The sequence below is a fragment of the Pseudorasbora parva genome, chromosome 7 (genome assembly GCF_024679245.1).
Source record: "Pseudorasbora parva isolate DD20220531a chromosome 7, ASM2467924v1, whole genome shotgun sequence".
NCBI lineage: Eukaryota > Metazoa > Chordata > Actinopteri > Cypriniformes > Gobionidae > Pseudorasbora > Pseudorasbora parva.
Genome location: NC_090178.1, coordinates 19734199 through 19746424, shown reverse-complemented (window position 1 = coordinate 19746424; position 12226 = coordinate 19734199). Strand labels below are relative to the sequence as shown.

The window sequence follows — 12226 nt, the reverse complement described above, 5'->3', positions numbered from 1 at the left end:
GATGCCACATTTACTCAGTCATTAGGGACCGAAAGCTAGTTTATCTCAGTTGCGATCCAGGCAGACTGATAGACACTTCACGGGTGGCACGGGTGTCAGCACTTTTGCGGTTCAGTCAAGGACTTGACTCCCGATATCGCTGGCATTCTCTACACTGTAAAAAAAAATCTCGTAAAAAAATGGTAAATGACTGGCAGCTACGGCTGCCAAACAAAAACCGTAAAATTAAAGTAAAATATCTTAATTCAAATAAAATGCAAAAACAATAATTTTACAGAAATTTTCATTAAAAGATTTATTGAAAAACAATGTTATTTTACAGATTTTTTCCTTGTTTAAATTAAGGTGTTTTACCTTTTTTTTACGGTTTTTGTTTGGCAGCCGCTGCTGCCAGTCAATTACCATTTTTTTATGATTGTTTTTTTACAGTTTAAAACTGTTATTTCACGGGCATTTACCAGATTATTACAATCAAACTCTTTCAATAAAATGACGGCACTGATAGTTCTACAGAGAATTACTGTTATTTTACAGGCATTTACCAGATTATTACAGTCAAACTCTTTCAATAAAATGACGGCGCTGATAGTTCTACAGAAAATTACTGTTATTTTACAGGCATTTACCAGATTATTACAGTCAAACTCTTTCAATAAAATGACGGCGCTGATAGTTCTACAGAAAATTACTGTTATTTTAAAGGCATTTACCAGATTATTACAGTCAAACTCTTTCAATAAAATGACGGCGCTGATAGTTCTACAGAAAATTACTGTTATTTTACAGGCATTTACCAGATTATTACAGTCAAACTCTTTCAATAAAATGACGGCGCTGATAGTTCTACAGAAAATTACTGTTATTTTAAAGGCATTTACCAGATTATTACAGTCAAACTCTTTCAATAAAATGACGGCGCTGATAGTTCTACAGAAAATTACTGTTATTTTACAGGCATTTACCAGATTATTACAGTCAAACTCTTTCAATAAAATGACGGCGCTGATAGTTCTACAGAAAATTACTGTTATTTTAAAGGCATTTACCAGATTATTACAGTCAAACTCTTTCAATAAAATGACGGTAATGGTAGTTCTACACAGAATTACTGTAATTTTACAGGCATTTACCAGATTATTACAGTCAAACTCTTTCAATAAAATGACGGTAATGGTAGTTCTACAGAAAATTACTGTTATTTTACAAGCATTTTCCAGATTATTACAGTCAAACTCTTTCAATAAAATGCAAAGACGTGATAAAGATTTAAAATTAAGAATTTTATTTTGGCAGATAAAATAAGTCTGAAAACAGTATAAAAAGAATTCAAATCAACTCAAACTCTGATTTGCAGCATTTGTTTACACAATTTAATAGTGTTTAAATTATGTAAAACAATCTAAATAAAATGGAATGATTCCATCATTAAATTATTGATATTGATATAAATAAAATACAACATTTAAACTACTTCAGTAATTAACAATAGTTTTATCAAATTCTCAAACTTTAGATTATGGCTATACAAGACTGTGTAACACTTTACAAAATGTACAACGTTTATTAAAATTATACAGCATTTATTTATTAAATGTTAAAGGGTTAGTGAAAATAATGTAACTTATTCCTCACCCTCATGCCGTTCCACACCCATAAGACCTTCGTTCATCTTTGGAACACAAATTAAGATATTTGTGTTGAATCCGATGGCTCAGTGAGGCCTCCATAACCAGCAATGACATTTCCTCTCTCAAGATCCATTAATGTACTAAAAACATATTTAAATCGGTTCATGTGAGTACAGTGGTTCAATATTAATATTATAAAATGACGAGAATATTTTTGGTGCTCCAAAAAAAACGAAATAACGACTTATATAGTGATGCCCGATTTCAAAACAAGAAGCTTTGGAGCATTATAGATCAGTGTGTCAAATCAGCAGTTCGGAGAGCCAAAGTCACATGATTTCAGCAGTTTGGCGGTTTTACACGCGATCAGCGTGTCAAGCTTCTGAAGCTTCAGGAAGCAGTTTTGAAATCGGTCAGTTTTTTTTGGCACACAAAAAATATTCTTGTCATTTTATAATATTAATATTGAACCACTGTACACACATGAACTAATTTAAATATGTTTTTAGTACATTAATGGATCTTGAGAAACGAAATGTCATTGCTGGCTATGCAAGCCTCACTGAGCCATCGGATTTCAACACAAATGAGGGGGGTACAATCCACAAACCGTCTCTAACTCGAGATATCTGATTACAAATATAACAGTCTTTTATTCAGAATTCTAACAAGCGTTTTAAGAAGTAACAAAAAAAAAAAAAAGATCCATGATTTGTTACCAGAAGATAAAGCAGATAAAGAACAATCCTTCAAAATACCAGTAATCAGCAGGGTCCTTGGTGCATCTGGGAAGAAAAAAAGAACACTATGATTCTCTGAAAAGTCTTAAAAAAAAAAAAAAAGATTTTTAATAAATGTTTTTTTTTTTTTTATTATTATTTTTTACTTTAAACAAGCTCAATTTAATGTAATTAAAGTTTTCTTTTTGTCTTCTGTTTCATCTGGTAGGGTCTGGTAGCTGAGGGTCTTTCCCTCAATATTTTTAAGGGAATTAAATATAGGATTAATGACGGCATATTTTTTAACTAACTAAAAAGACATGAAAATACTTGAGATGGTTTACCACCCAAAAATGGAAATTCTGTCATCGTTAACTCATCCTCATGTCGTTTCAAACCTGTATAATTATTTCTTGATATATTTTGAGGAATGTTGGCAACCAAACTGCTTTCCTTTGTGCTTTCCTTTACATGAGGGTGAGTAAGTGATTAATAGACTTTTAATTTTGGTGTCAACTATCCCTTCAGTTTGTGTGTAGAATTTCCTGCAGAGTGTAGCTCTAAACATCTGCCTGGAATGTTCTGGTAGTCCTGAAAACCTTGATTAGGTGGTTCAGATAGGGCTGGACGATATGGCCAAAATTTATATCACGATATATTTCTTAATTTTGGTCAATACGATATAATTTCGATATCGATATGAACTATATAAAAGCTTTAGAAAAACTACCAAGAACTGCCACAAAGGATTTCTGTACCTACAAACTTCTGACAAATTAATTTGCCAAGTCTATGAAACCTCCTCCTATAAAACTATATAATATTTTAGAAATAAAAACGGTACAAATAAATTAATGTTCACCTTTTATTTGTATTTAGCCTTTATACGAACAAGAAATGTGAAATCACCGTCAAATAAACAAGACTCTCACTTCGCAGACGCAGTTTATTGAGCATTTTCTTTTAAGTTATACATTTCAGTGAAGAACGATTCATAGCGCTATATTCTCCTTTTATGCAAAACTATACCTTTATCTACTGATGCACAAAAACAAACAAAAATAAGACTCAATTCAGTGGCCTATTTGTGCTCTGTTTGAGATGAGTGCACGCTGCTTTTTGCAAGGCTTTAAACAGGAGAAAATGATACATTTTCGTGAAGCCATGTCTGACCGTCTTTCACAAGCTTTGAAAGGTAATTTAAACGAGAATGAACGCATTGGTGTTAATACATGACATTGTGTGCAAATGTGGAAAGTAGGGCTGGGCGATATGGCCCAAAAAAAAAATCCCAGATTTTTTCACCAAAAATTCGATTTACGATTTAAAACGATTTTTTTCCCCTTCCTACTTAAAATCAATCTGCAGATGACAAAGAAATTGTTCAAAACAAGTTTTAACTTTATTTTGTTTAGGTAAAATTAAATATTTGCAGCTTGGTAGAAGTGCCACCTGGGGTGCAAAACTTTCCGCATGTGAATAACCCCCCGACTATTCCACAGTATAAATGGGCACCATATCTTTTGCAATATACAGTATACATATCAAAGGTTTATGAATTGATATGCAGATAAAATTAACTTTTATTAACAACAGTAATGTGCAAAAAAAGTATAGGGAAAATTTAAATGTAATGCTATTATTAAATATAGATTAGCATTGTTCTTCAATAGTCTCACACTGAACTGATCGACAACTTCAGTGATTATTAAAGGAGCTCTTTACTTTACTGTAATTTAGTCACAATTTGAAGAAAAGTTTAGTTTTTCCTGAGACTGTGACTTCGTACTTTTCTCCATACATTAGGGAGTGGAAATCGCTAATAAATCAATAAGTGCTCTTCTGCTGGTTATAGTGGTGGGCATTTCATATCTTTTTTTAAATAAAAATGCTACAAAATGGATTACACATTTTAAAAAAATAAACTAAAAAAAACATTCCACTATTTCTTTCACAAGACCCCTTTAAACTTTTAGTTTTACGAACCATCACATTAAAAATAACATTACAGTCGGATATCTAGAGCTTTGAAGTCCTGGAAATAAGTGTGAAGCTCTTGAAAACCATTGGAAAGTGCTTGAATTTCAATCTCAAAAGGTTGTACGAATCCTGAGATAAATAATGACAACAACAACAACATTAAATCCATGTGGTTTTACTACAGTACAATCGTGGTAAATGTTGGTGTTTTGTGACTGAAACCCCTGACCTTCGCTCAGCTCTGTTAGAGCTGATATCTGTGGTTTATAACAGAATTCTGCCCCGACTGCTTCCACTAGATCACAGTAGCGATGTTATTAATTCTGTGGTGAATTTAAACGCTCTCTCACTGGATCACCAGCGCTGCAGTGTATCGTGTCTGTCACGAGATTGGCCCGTGTGTGAGCTCGCGCTGCGTTCGTGTCAGCGCAGCTTTAAATGAGTAGCGCCTAGCGCGGTTCCGTTCAGACTTCAAACACACTTTGCAGCGGGGTATTGTTAATTGTTCTGTGAAAAACTGAAGCAATTACGAATGAAACTGTATGTTGTTAGACGCGATCCTTGTTGTTTGTGTACCTCTGTGGCAAACGCGCGCGGGGAGGGCTGAGCCATTACGGGAGCCCAGAGGGGAGCGTCGGCGGATTTGAAAGAGAGAACCGATTTTCATTCACAAAAATCGTCGTAAACTAAAAACTCGAATTAATCCATAAAATCGATTTATCGCCCAGCCCTAGTGGAAAGTATTAAAACAAATGTGCCACTTGCCTCTTACATAAATAGTCTACATGGATTATTTGTAACGCTTGGCATCGTATTGTTAGACATTAGATTGATGCATCTATGTCGATGTATTGTTACACCCCTAGTCGGCACCTCTCCGGCACAAGTTTAATATCAGCCCCATTCGCACGGGATTCGTATTATCTGGGGACCTCTGGTGATTTGTAATAATTGCAGAGAATGTCTGTGATCTTAATCCCGTGCGAATCGGCCATGTCTGTAATTTGTAAAGTAAAAATTCCCCCGCAAATTAGCCTACCTACCATATTTCGCCGAACACCGAGGTCCTGTGATAACATTAGTCCCGTGCGAATCGACATCTCTGTGATTTGGCCAGGATTAGGCGGATTGTATATACTTTTTGCAAGCTTTTTTTCTCCCTGTGAGCATTTCTATCTTTATCTTTCACGAAGAATAAAGTCTGCATTCATAATGCGCACCGTTCAGTCATTCCCGTGCAGCCGCGCCCACACGGATTATACTTTCACTTTAGAATGAGTATCAATTTGAGAGTAATCTGATTGAATGGTGTGTTTAATATTAACATCAATACTGTTCTGAATGAAAAACATAACAGAACAGTATAGTACAATGACAATCTTGTTTAAATAGGCGCTTTTACATTTAGTTTTGAAACTGAATCTTCCGCCGTAGGCTATATTGTCAGCTTCCTACTCGTGATAAATGAAATCTGATTCCTGCCGCTGGTCTGAGCTCAGTTCATGGCGTCTGTTCGCTAACTGAACGAAATTATATTTATTTATTAGGCTACTGTAAAATAATCAAAACGATATCGATGCCTGTTTATGATTTCATACAGTTATCTATAACGAACATCATATCCGGGAGAAGTCAGTAAATTCGAGTAAAATCACAGGCTTTGCTTATCCCGTGCGAATGCGCCACGCAAAACTCAGATGTGGAGGAGTCATTTCTAAATCACAGAGGTCCCTAGATAATACTAATCCCGTGCGAATAGTGCTTTAGATAGACGAACCACTTCCACGCCACTAAAGAAAGTTAGTCTTTCTTCTCTTATCAACTATTTATTTCTCCTTACTTGTGGAAGCTCGTTCAGTCACATTTGTGTTGCGGTCAGGGAAACTCTCTTTGTAGCTAAAACGTGCCGCGTTGGATCTGTCAGTCTACTGCTGCTGAGCACTGGCTGCGTGTCCGTGGTGTAGGCCTACGTCATCACGCAAGAAGCCAATCGTGTTCTGCTCTTTCTGATGGCATGCGCCCTGAACTTCAGTCATATCGAAATATCGGAAATGTGTTTAAAAATCATATCACCGTTATTGAAAAAAATTATATCGCGATATATATTGATATTGAATTATTGTCCAGCCCTAGGTTCAGATGAGTTTAATTAGGCAAATTCAATTAAAAAATGACAAGGTTTTTAAAAAATATATATGCTTTATAAGGGGACGTTTACACAACGCGTTTTGGACATTCATTTACACAACAATGGAGTTCTGGTGGCCTGAAAACACAATGTTTTTGAAAACAATACCGTTATCTCTGTGTAAACTTAATGGTGATGGACACACATGCGCATTACATGTTTAGTTTATAGGTATGCGTGTTTGAATGCATATGTGCGCAGACAAGGTAGGTCTGCGCACATATGCATTCTTTACCAATGAAATTGCCAAATCACTTGTCTAGAATGTATTAATACAGAGTTATTTAGTTGTTTTCGTAGATTTGTGCAAACAGGGATTTTTCAATAAATTATTGTCATTTGTATAACATTTTTTTAACAAACACGTCAGTATACACATCATGACAATAATTGACATTAACATAAGAGAATTGTGAAGCTCACATGATAAGATAACTTATTATTATTATGTAGTTTCTGAAGCATGCTTTAGTATAATGCAAGTTTATATTCAGATTTATTTTTCTAAGCACATTTTACCAATTCAAATCCAAAATTATAAGTGATATATTTTTTTTAAGAAAGGCTCGGAGTGAAAAATGTCTTGTATTCAGGTGTGCATCATTATTACACAGGTTTTCATTTATAGATAAACTGGGCAAAAAAAAAGATTTAACTTAGACTGGAACGTCCTTTTTTAAATACCCATGAGAAAGATGCAATACTAGAAATTGCACAATTAAGGCATGCCCATTGGACAGCAAAACATCGATTCAGCAGGGTCATAAAAAAAACAGGTGAAGAAATAAATTAACTTCTAAAACAAATATGAATTAAGGTGAATTAGTTGTGAACCATCAGGAACCCTTTAGTCTCCAGAACCACAGGACCAGACACCACCAGAACTGCAACCTACATAGTCTCCAGAAGTGCAAGGTGTCAGGATATCATAGACTTTTAAGAACCCTGAAATATGACCCCCACTTAATAAGAATCACAAGAGTCACTCTCAATCTGTCTATTATGTATGTCTTCATGTTTGATTCTTATTAAATGGTGTTTTTTAGGATTCTTTACCTAACTGAAGTGTCTGAGATCCTGACACCTTGCACTTCAGGAGACTCCAGGTAGGTTGCAGTTCTGGAAAATCGGCCTGTTTTTGTATGACCCTGCTGAATCAATAAGCATTTTGCTGTCCAATGGTCACACCTTAATTTTGATTATTGCATTAGTATTGCATCATTCCATTTTAATAATTTTTGACTCTTCAGTCTGAGTTAAATCTCTTTTTTAGCCCATTTTACCTTTTAGCCTTTTTCACTTTCAGCCTTCTTTAATTATACATCCCTTATAAATGATTTAATAAATTAATAGTAGTTATCAAGATTAATATGGTGTGGAATCATAGACTGTAAAAAAGATGGACAACAAGTCAGTTTTTAGGACTTGTGTGGCACACTTGTGTGAAATGGGTAAAATGTGCTTGGAAAAAAATAAGATCAGAATATCACCTTGTGTAATTATGCACACACTGTAGGCCTATATGGACTCACAAAGATGAATCACTTTTCCAACAATCTGTGGAAAGCTGGGATGGCATGATGAAGGGAAAATAGAGCATTTTGGAGTGCATTATACCTTTATGGTCTATGGTTTTATATACTGCATTGATACTTACTAGTGATGTACTTGTTTCTCTGTTGGTACCTGTTCTGCCCTGTAAACATTGTTCCGATGCTTGATCTAAAGAAAAGGAAAATAAAATAAAAAAAAGTTAAAATGAGCTTTATCTACTTTTAAAGTTTTATCATTAGCAGTTTTCACAGTTGGAAAAGGAAATGTCAAAAATACTTGGAAAGAAACAGGCAGTCAAACATAATTTTAATCTCTCAAAGACAAGCACAAGCTTCATCATATTTTTATGTTGCTAAAAAAAAAAAAAAATTATACATACATATATACATACATACATACATACATACATATATATATATATATATATATATATATATATATATATATATATATATATATAAAAGAAAGCCGTACACACCGTGTATACTATATATATATATAGTGAAAATTGAAGTGAGCAGCAAGTAACCATTTTGTCCTCAAAATTGATGTGTTAGAAGCCGGAAAAATGGGCAAGCGTAAGGATTTGAGCGAGTTTGACAAGGGCCAAATTGTGACGGCTAGACGACTGGGTCAGAGCATCTCCAAAACTGCAGCTCTTGTGGGCTGTTCCCGGTCTGCAGTGGTCAGGATCTATCAAAAGTGCTCCAAGGAAGGAACAGTGGAGAACCGGCCACAGGCTCATGGCACAGGCTCATTGATGCACGTGGGGAGCGAAGGCTGGCCCGTGTGGTCCGATCAAACAGACGAGCTACTGGAGCTCAAACTGCTCCAGAAGTTAATGCTGGTTCTGATAGAAAGGTGTCAGAATACACAGAGCATCGCAGTTTGTTGCGTATGGGCGGCATAGCCGCTGACCAGTCAGGGTGCCCATGCTGACCCCTGACCCCACCGAAAGCACCAACAGTGGCACGTGAGCATCAGAACTGGACCACGGAGCAATGGAAAAAGGTGGCCTGGTCTGAGGAATCACGTGTTCTTTTACATCACGTGGATGGCCAGGTGTGTTGCTTACCTGGGAAACACATGGCACCAGAAGAAGGCGAGCTGGCAGAGGCAATGTGATGCTTTGGGCAATGTTCTACTGGGAAACTTTGGGGCCTGCCATCCATGTGGATGTTACTTTAACACGTCCCACCTACCTAAGCATTGTTGCAGACTATTTTACACCCTTTCATGGAAACCCTTTCCTTGGCGGCTGTGGTCTCTTTCAGCAGGATAATGTGCCCTGCCACAAAGCGAAGTGGTTCAGGAATGGTTTGAGGAGCACAGCAACGGGTTTGAGGTGTTGACTTGGCCTCCAAACTCCCCAAATCTCAATGGCAAATCAGCATATTTTAATTATGTGACACTGAAGACTGGAGTAATGATGCCATGCAATGTGCTTATTTCGAAGTTCAGAAAATTCAAAGTTAATGATTTTAACCAGAATTCATAATAATACTAAATAACTGAACAACATCCTTGAATATTTTGTGGGAGTGACACCCCTAGTGTAACAAATCTTAGCGGCCAGCATGATGTAATAGTCATAGAGAATAGGGATTCATATTCAGGTTGTGCCAGAGGCACTATGTGCATTTTTATATTTGAATGGAGGGGTTTAAAGGGATAGTTCACCCAGAAATGAAAATTAGCCCATAATTTACTCACCCTCAAATCATCCTAGGAAGTATATGATTCTTCTTCCAGACGAATACAATTATATTACAAAAGAAAAAGAATGTCATATACACCTAGGATGATTTGAGGGTGAGTAAATGATGGGCTAATTTTCATTTTTGGGTGAACTATCCCTTTAACACTTATAATTTGGCAACTCTGGGTTCATTGGGGGTCATTCCTATGTTCCCCACGTTTATATGGCACATAAGGGAAACATGACTATGATCCCCAAAAGATATAAAGTATGCTCTAATGACTCCAAGATTGGAAACAAGACCCTAAAAACATAGCTCACCCAAAAATGAGAATTCTCTTATCATTTACTCACACATATGTTGTCTAAACCTGAATTAACGTTACATGTGAAACGTTACTTCTGTTTTCATGTGTTGTCTCCCACACGAATGACCTTCATATCTTCAACAAATGAAATTAAATATTAACATAACGCAAACTTCCAATAAAATGACTAACGTTACTACTGTGCATATCAGTAACGTTATCAATTCACTGTCTTCGTGTTAGTATTACAATACTTACCACCCCTGAAGATCGTGAGGCTGGATTTTCTTCCCAAAATGTCTGGTTCATGAGGGAAACAAACACACAACAATATTAGCTATTTAACTTACTTACTAACAGAGGTATTTTCAAAAGTCAGTTCACTCAATCCAAAGCTTCTATGTTGATTTTTTTTAATCTCAAACCTATCTTATAATATTAACACATGCAAACAACGACAATAACGATAGCTGGTAGTTAATGATTACAGTATGTAACTTACTAATGTCGTTATTGGGGTAATCGCGATTTGATTATCACTTAAACATTTATATCTTGATGTAACAGAAGATTTTAAAAAATAAAAATAAAACTAACGTTAGTTAACTTACCTTCTGCAGTTCCAATATGTCCGTTACGTTGGTAAAAGTTGCCCATATGAATTTTTTTCTTGTTTGTCCTCCATTAACATCCCGCAACTTAAATTCGCCCAAAATATAAAACATTTTTTAAAAAAATAACCAATGTAGAAATCCATGTAAAACCGAACAGAACCGAAGTTAGCTACTGCATTACAGATGCCCGAGCAGTAACGTTAACGTTAGCAGCGCACACACTCACTCTACAACAAACGTATAATTCAAATTTGACCTGTAAAAGGCGCGCGCATTTGTCATTGGCCAGTATACCGGATGACAGTCAGAATAACCAATCATGCTCAAAGCAATACAGAGAGACAATGAATTAATGAATTGTTTAAATTGTGTGTGTGTGTATATATATATATATATATATATATATATATATATATATATATATATATATATATATATATATATATATATATATATATATATATATATATATATATATATATATATACATAAATATACATACATATATATATATATATATATATATATATATATATATATATATATATATATATATATATATATATATATATATATATATATATATATATATATATACCAACCCCTACTCTGCTAAACACATACAGCGTAAACACTGCATATGTATTAATTTCAATTTCTGCATCTTTGGTGGCATTACAGTTACATTCATGTGACCTATAATGACCCTTTTACATTTGTACAAATTACTGACCTTTCCTTTAGAAATAATCTTGCCTATTGTCAACTTTCATTTTCCCTTTTACTGTGTGGCACTATAACATAACTTGTTGATTTAGGGTGGATGCTCTGTCCAAAGCAACACTTGTTTGCTAATATTGCCATAATTCCATACAAGTTACACCATACACAGATGAGGCTTTATGACCACCTTCCTAATATTGTGTTGGTCCCCCTTTTGCTGCTAAAACAGCCCTGACCCCTAAGATGTTAGCAGCAGATCCTTTAAGTCCTGTAAGTTGCGAGGCAGGGCCACCATGGATCAGACTTGTTTGTTCAGCACATCCCACAGATGCTCGATTGGATTGAGATCTGAGGAATTTTGAGGCCAAGACAACACGTGTCAGGAGCATTATCTGCTGGAAGAGCCACAGCCACAGCCACCAGGAAATACCGTTTTCCATCAAAGGGTGTACACGGTCTACAACAATGCTTAGGTAGGTGGGACGTGTTAAAGGAACATCCAAATGGATGGCAGGACCCAAGGTTCCCCAGCAGAACATTGCCCAAAGCATCACACTGCCTCCGCCGGCTCGCCTTCTTCCCATAGTGCATCCTGGGGCCATGTGTTCCTCAGGTAAGCCACGCACACGCACCCGGCCATCCACGTGATGTAAAAGCACACATGATTCATCAGGATTCGTGCTTTGTGGTCCAATTCTGATGCTCATGTGCAAATCATGGCGAAAAAAGGCCATCATTTACCCACCAAACCTGTACAAGTTTCTTTTTCTGTTTGTTATGAAGAATGTTGGTAACCAGACAGCTGACTGTCAT

The 12226-nt window shown here is 35.8% G+C and overlaps 1 long non-coding RNA gene across 1 annotated transcript; it reads right to left on the bottom strand.

Annotated features, from left to right (window-relative positions):
- Positions 1 to 2159: 2159 nt before the first annotated feature.
- Positions 2160 to 10378, bottom strand: LOC137083678 (uncharacterized). Its single transcript, XR_010906572.1, has 3 exons — positions 10335 to 10378; positions 8173 to 8237; positions 2160 to 2413 (listed from the first exon to the last, which is right to left on the bottom strand). It is a non-coding gene; the product is annotated as an uncharacterized lncRNA (long non-coding RNA).
- Between the last annotated feature and the right edge of the window lie 1848 nt (positions 10379 to 12226).